This window comes from Nylanderia fulva, unplaced genomic scaffold, assembly GCF_048542155.1.
Source record: "Nylanderia fulva isolate GAGA-0341 unplaced genomic scaffold, ASM4854215v1 Scaffold358, whole genome shotgun sequence".
Lineage (NCBI taxonomy): Eukaryota > Metazoa > Arthropoda > Insecta > Hymenoptera > Formicidae > Nylanderia > Nylanderia fulva.
Window position 1 is genome coordinate 65,942 of NW_028190431.1, and position 6,049 is coordinate 71,990.

The 6,049-nt window shown below is 33.8% G+C and overlaps 1 pseudogene; it reads right to left on the reverse strand.

Annotated features, from left to right (window-relative positions):
- Positions 1-4,610: 4,610 nt before the first annotated feature.
- LOC146722176 (myb/SANT-like DNA-binding domain-containing protein 3) lies at positions 4,611-5,367 on the reverse strand (annotated as a pseudogene).
- Positions 5,368-6,049: the final 682 nt, after the last annotated feature.

Consider the following 6,049-nt stretch of genomic DNA (forward strand, 5'->3'; position numbering starts at 1 on the left):
TTCGTGTTACGCTAATGTATATTACAATGTGGCGTTTCATTGCGTACGTATTAGGCAACAAAACTGAAAAATAAAGCATCGAATGCATTGATTGATGCGAGATGAGTGACGAACAGTAAATATTCGTAGAATTTTCATCGAGAGCTTAAATTTCATTAAATGTTTTAACTTTTCTATTTCTCACCTCATTAACATCGATCCATTTGACCCTGGTATCATTATCCGTACCGTACAAGGGATTCCCTAATAGTGTATCCGCAGCTTCTAAAGCCCGCATTCTTTGTTATTTAATGAACGCATTGTAAATTCCACAGTTTCAATGCCAAGGACTTATTCGAATCTATCACTTCAAGGTCTGTATTGCATTTTTTCCGACTTTGTCGTGTATTTTGTTAAATATGAGTTTAAAAACTCTGATTTTTCTCTAATAATTGTATGTCCAATTCCCTCCCAGGCTAATTTGATAGACGGATTATAATCATTTATAAACCTTTCCGACTCCTTGCAAGGAAGATCGTACAATCTGCTCTTACTGCGTAAATTTTTTTCTACCGACTATCGAAGTGATAACGTCTCTTAAAACGAAATTCTCAGTAACTAGCCGAGGAAATCGAACCGACACTTTCTGTATATATTAGTTTTCCGTTTTTTTCGTACGCATGCAATACGAGTTATGTTTATAATTCTGATCACTTATTACCGTATCGTACAACGTTGGCGAAACATTTTCATCTGGAATTTCACACGTTACGCATTTTCGAATAAACGTAGCAACTTCTTCATCCGGCGATTTTTAATACTGGAGCATCTTTTATCCAAATCATAAAATGCATGTGCTGGATACTTCTACGTTGATATTCCAGTCGCCAGAAGTAATGAATAACCTTTCCTATTGGATTATCGGACGAACAAATAAAATCAATCATGGCTTTGAATTTTATGCACATGAATCTAGAAGTACTTACAGGATCGTATGCGATTATTTCGTTGATGCCTAACTTCTCTTTATCGGGATTCATATCTCGTAATATTCACCCAATCGGACCATTTCCATTCACTAGGACTCAAAGTCAAAAACCACGTCGCTGGACCGTAATGCAAAGTCATGCATTTTACATTATTGGACGGTTGTCGCCAAAATTGATCCGTATTTCTCAATTTTGCGAAAATACTCATTAAATTCGATTCTAATTCGTAACCTTTCAATTCGTTCAAGTATCTACCAGCAGTGTATCTCTCTCGTGGGTTAGTAACCATCATCGTATAATAGATACCACTTTTCAACTGTCGGTAGTTAGCATCATTGAGAAGGAAGAACAGATACTGCAGATTCAACCTGAATCTACTATGTTTTGACATCAATCGTGTTGTAATAAATAAATATTCCGGCAATGCAAAGTTTCTATCTTCTCGTTGTCCATTGACACCATCAAGATATAAATCAGGGAAACACATGACATCCAGATATTTATAACGATTATCCATTGGAAAATCTTCAATTTTCACCATTTGATAAAGCTTCAATGCAGATTCGTTATCGATTCTTTTCGCGTGTATTGGGTATACGACTCCCTGAAAATACGGTATAACACAAATCTGAAGTTGATACGAAAATTCGAAATGTTACTAAAGAAAGATTGGAGGTTTTTATTTATACAATTTTCACAACTCTTATTTTAATTATTTATTCTACCCATCGAAAGTTTTTTGAGAGCAGGCCGCCATGTTATTTTCTGAGTCATTAACAAATTAGTACTCTGGAATTACGAGCAATTATTTTTCATTGTACGGGCTAGTATGAATTTCAAATCAAATCTCTATAAACGACTATTATATTTTGTGCACTAAGAATAACATATCGCACTTATTTCTAGAATCAAATTGTAATCAGTTTTACTTATATGTATGTATATTCAATGTGAACTTGCACCTTGAATAAAATTACAGTTACTTTTCATGATAATATATTATTACTAAATTTAGATAATATACACTTTACGTATGTTCACTTTGAACTGGCACCTTGAATAACATATCAGTTACTTTTCGTGATAATTTATTATTAGATTGTTTAAATTTTTGAGTACCTTCTTTTGAACATGGCCTGACCTTTTCATTTTTATGATTTTTTAGGATATATATAATCCTGATGACGTCAGCGGACGCGGACAGAGAAGAAGAAGAAGAAGAGAAGACGACGTTACTTCATTTTTCATGAAAAACGTCACTTTTGACCGCTTGTATTTCCAGAACGGCTTGACCGATTTTATTCCTTCTTGGCTCAATTACTCGTGGCGATGCCGCCTTTTAGGTTATATTATGTGCAATTCAAAATTTTTTATATTTAGTAGTTCTATCTACACCCCCAAAAATGGACTTTGATAGTGCAGGATAAGGAGACTTGTAGTGTCTTTTAAGGTCTTTTAGGGTTTGATCATGGCCGGAGACACTACCGCGTCTTCTAATATACGAAAAAAATAACAGTGGTCCTAGCACGGATCCCTGAAGAACTCCGTGAATTGTATTTTTTTATCATCGATATAGTACTTCCTACTTAACTTGTTGTTTTCTATTAGTTAGATACGTTACAAACCATTTATACGCTGTACCTGCCACTCCATATTTATCTAACTTTCTTAATAACAATTTTTTATTAACTGTTTTCAAACGCTTTTTTAAAATCTAAAAATACCACTTCTATCATTTCGCTATTATCCATATTTTCTCTCCATTCGATAAATGTGCTTTGTAATGTCGTTTCGCATAAGAATTTTTCCCTAAAGCCTGATTTCTATATTTTATTTATATTTTTGGCATTTATATATACATATATAATATATATATATATAATATATATATTTAAATTATTTTTCTTTTTTTTAAACATATTAAATAGTTGATACTAAACCGTACATGATGAACTGAAGTGCGACGTAAGCGCACACCTTGCAACGTTGTCAAATATAATTCCTTAAAAGTCGCCATTAAAAACATTTACGTTTCGACCCCAACTTAGATCCTCTTCAGACTTTAACGGAAATATAATGCAACAAAAATATTAATTGTAACTTCGCATTTATAATTCTCTTATTAGTATTTATCCAACTCTTGAGAAAATCCGTGTAGAACGTTCCAAATTGGATAGAAATATTTCGGAAAAAGGAAGTACCCCCCATTTTTATAACGTCGAAGCTCCATTAGAAAGGGTGCAAATGGATATCCTTAGTCCTCTTCGGTTGACTAAGTCAGGGAATAAGTATCTTCTTGTAATGGTGGATTGTTTCACAAAATGGGTGGAAGATTTCCCTGTCAAAAATATTAGAGCCAAGACTGTGGCTGAAATTTTTGTGAGTCAGTTTCTTTCAAGGCATAGAGTGCCTATTGAAATTCACACAGATCAAGGAAAGAATTTCAAGTCTCAGTTATTTGGAGAATTAATGCGACTTCTTGAAATCAAAAAGACAAGGACTACTGCTCTTCATCCTCAATCAGATGGCCAGGTGGAACGTCAACATCAGACAATTATCAATTACTTGGCGAAATACATTTCTGAAAATCAGAAACATTGGGATGAATAGATTCCTATGTTTCTCTTGGCATATAGATCGTCAAAACATGAGACTACAAGAGTGACTCCTGCCGAGTTGTACTTCGCTCGAGAACTTAGGCTACCAGTAAACTTGTTACAAGAAAGTCCTAAATTTAATACAGAGAAATTGCCTTCAGAGAATTTTGTGGATAATTTAAAGGAAAAATTAGAAGAAATTCGTTTTTGTGTTAGGAAACGTATGACTTTAAAGTCTTCACAAATGAAAGCCAGATATGATAGGAAAGTTAGAACAATTCATTTCGAGGAGAGAGAGAGTCTGGCTATATAATCCCAAGAGAAGTAAAGGAAAGGCCCAGAAATTGCAGAATAATTGCATGTTTTAGGAATAATTTGCGTGACTAATGATTGACTCACTGAATACTAGTGTGGCAAAGATATCATACTACCACCACTGGCTAAATATCTGAAATATTAAAAATTATTATAAATTTCCTCAGTTGCTATAACTACATAGGTATAAGAGATAAATTAACTGACCACATTACCTTAAACATATTATTAATCGATGTTCTGTCTCAATTAGCTTACGAACAACATATTGCCGGGTTATTCTAGTGCAATTATTTGCAATAACTCTTCGCATTGAGTAACGATCATCCTGATGCATTTTCTTTTTTCTTTTGTGTATCTGTAGTACTAGAATGTATTGATTGTTTATTATATCTCTTTAAAGTATGTATATCAATAATTTTTTGCCCGATCTCATTATTTTTAAAATAATCTTTGTTTTCACTATCTGATGTTAAAATAATATCATTAGTAGATGTATTGAATTCAATCTTGCATTTATCTAAAATACAAATATAAATTAATGAAATAAAAGTAAAAATTTATAAAATAGAAGTAAAAATGAAAATATCTTCAGTAAATAATGTATTAAAAATGATATATATCTTTACAAAAAATTAAGATAACATGTTTTTTTTTAATTTATTTTACAGATCATATAGTGGACATAATATTATTATTATTAATATGATTAATAATAATACCTTGTGAATCAAGATTTTTTTTTGTCGCTCTCATCACTTATAAGATCTTCATTATTGTTTGTGGGGTCTAATGTATCTAAATTTTCATTTGTAGATACTATGTCAAATGTAAGTTCACGCTTTTCTGAAATAATAGAAGTTAATAAAATAATAATAAAAACAAGAAGCAATAAGAATAAAACATTAATATTAGAAAATATTCAATAATTATATTGCAAAAAATTCAGAGGTCACATTAAATTAGGTTAATAATAGTTAATTGTAGATGTACCTTCAATCTCTAAATCTGTCACATTTGATGTAAATAATACTGGTGCATTTTTCATTAGATGTGGTGCTATATTAAGTACATCAGGATCAATTTTTGCTTCAGTTTCTTCTGGTCCTCCACCAGTTGCTAAACGCGATTGTTTTTCTTTAGTTAATACATCTCTCTGCGACTGCTTTAGATTTGGCCACAATTTTTTCAATTGTTGAAGTTCTCTGTAATCAAAATATTGTGTAATATAATAAAACGTATATTATTATCTGCTATATTAGGCCCTTCGCATAATCAAAATATAAATTCTTACTTCTTGAGAGATTAGTGCCGATTGATTGTATTCTTTACATACTTCACTCCATGCAAGGTCTTTATCTTTTAATGTTGTGCCGTCGCTTTTTTTTTATTTCTATTACATGTTTTTCTAGTATTTGTAAGAATAATTTCCTTTCCATCAATAAATAGTGTTTGTTTTTGCTTGTAGGCTTCTCTTTGCAAGACATTCTGTAAAAAATATATATTTAATATCTACTAAAGTTTAATTTTACTCAATAAGATTGTAACGGGGCTCCTTTCCCGACGCCACGGATCGGCTCGTCGGTGCCAGGATTCGGGAAGAGGGGGAGACTCAGGTTCGCAATAACCACGCCAATCGTTCTGGTAAAAACAGAGTTTATTGAAGCCGCCCTTCAAGAGTTGGCTTATTATCTAGTCTACGCGTACAGAGGGGAATCGCAGGAAGTGCGGACCGCGACTAACTTATACGACGCGGACACGATTTATAACTAAGGAATACAAATAACGCGACGGACGAAACGCGACCAAATCATACGGACGCGGGCACGACTTATAACCAAGGTTTACAAATAATAACGCGACGGGTGAAACGCGACCAAATCATACGGACGCGGGCACGACTTATAACTAAGGTTTACAAATAATAACGCGACGGACGAAACGCGACCAAACCATACGGACGCGGGCACGACTTATAACTAAAGGTTTACAAATAATAACGCGACGGACGAAACGCGACCGAATCATACGGACGCGGACACGACTTGTAACTAAGATAGTAGCGTGGCGGACGAAATTTACCCAACGCGGCGTGGATACGAGCGCCCTGAAAAAGGCGAGCTCCGTAAACCGCCTTGGATTCGGGGCGCCCTGAGAAGGGCGAGCTCC